This window comes from Eimeria mitis, genomic scaffold, assembly GCF_000499745.2.
Source record: "Eimeria mitis Houghton genomic scaffold, Emh_scaff502, whole genome shotgun sequence".
Taxonomy (NCBI): domain Eukaryota; phylum Apicomplexa; class Conoidasida; order Eucoccidiorida; family Eimeriidae; genus Eimeria; species Eimeria mitis.
In genome coordinates, this window is record NW_013573319.1 from 16771 (window position 1) to 17342 (window position 572).

The following is a 572-nucleotide window of genomic DNA, read 5'->3' on the forward strand; positions in this document are numbered from 1 at the left end:
GACAAAGAGAAATAAAAAAACAAAAGGTAAAGAGCAAGAAAGAAGAGAGAATGATAGATTAAAACATTGTTGTATATCTTTTTGTTTTTTATTTTTTTTTTTTTATTTGTCTTTATAAAGACAAATAAATTCAGTAAATTAAATATAAATAAAATAAAAAGACAGCGACTAACACAGAGTTGGGTTTGTCTTGTGGGGTCTCCTTTGCTTATGCGCCCCTATACTGTAGCTAGCTAGCTAGCTATCTAGCTAGCTAGCTAGCTACCTAGCTAGCTAGCTAGCTAGACAGCTAGCTATATAGCTAGCTACCTAGCTAGCTAGCTAGCTAGCTAGCTATATAGCTAGCTACCTAGCTACCTAGCTAGCTAGCTAGCTAGACAGCTAGCTAGGTAGGTAGGTAGCTGGCTAGCTAGCTAGCTGGCTAGCTGGCTAGCTACCCACAGACCCCCAGCTAGCCACAATATTGCGCCTAGCTAGCCAGGCTAGCTAGCCACTAACAGACCACTGTATATATATATATATATATATATATATATATATATATATATATATATATATATATATATATATAT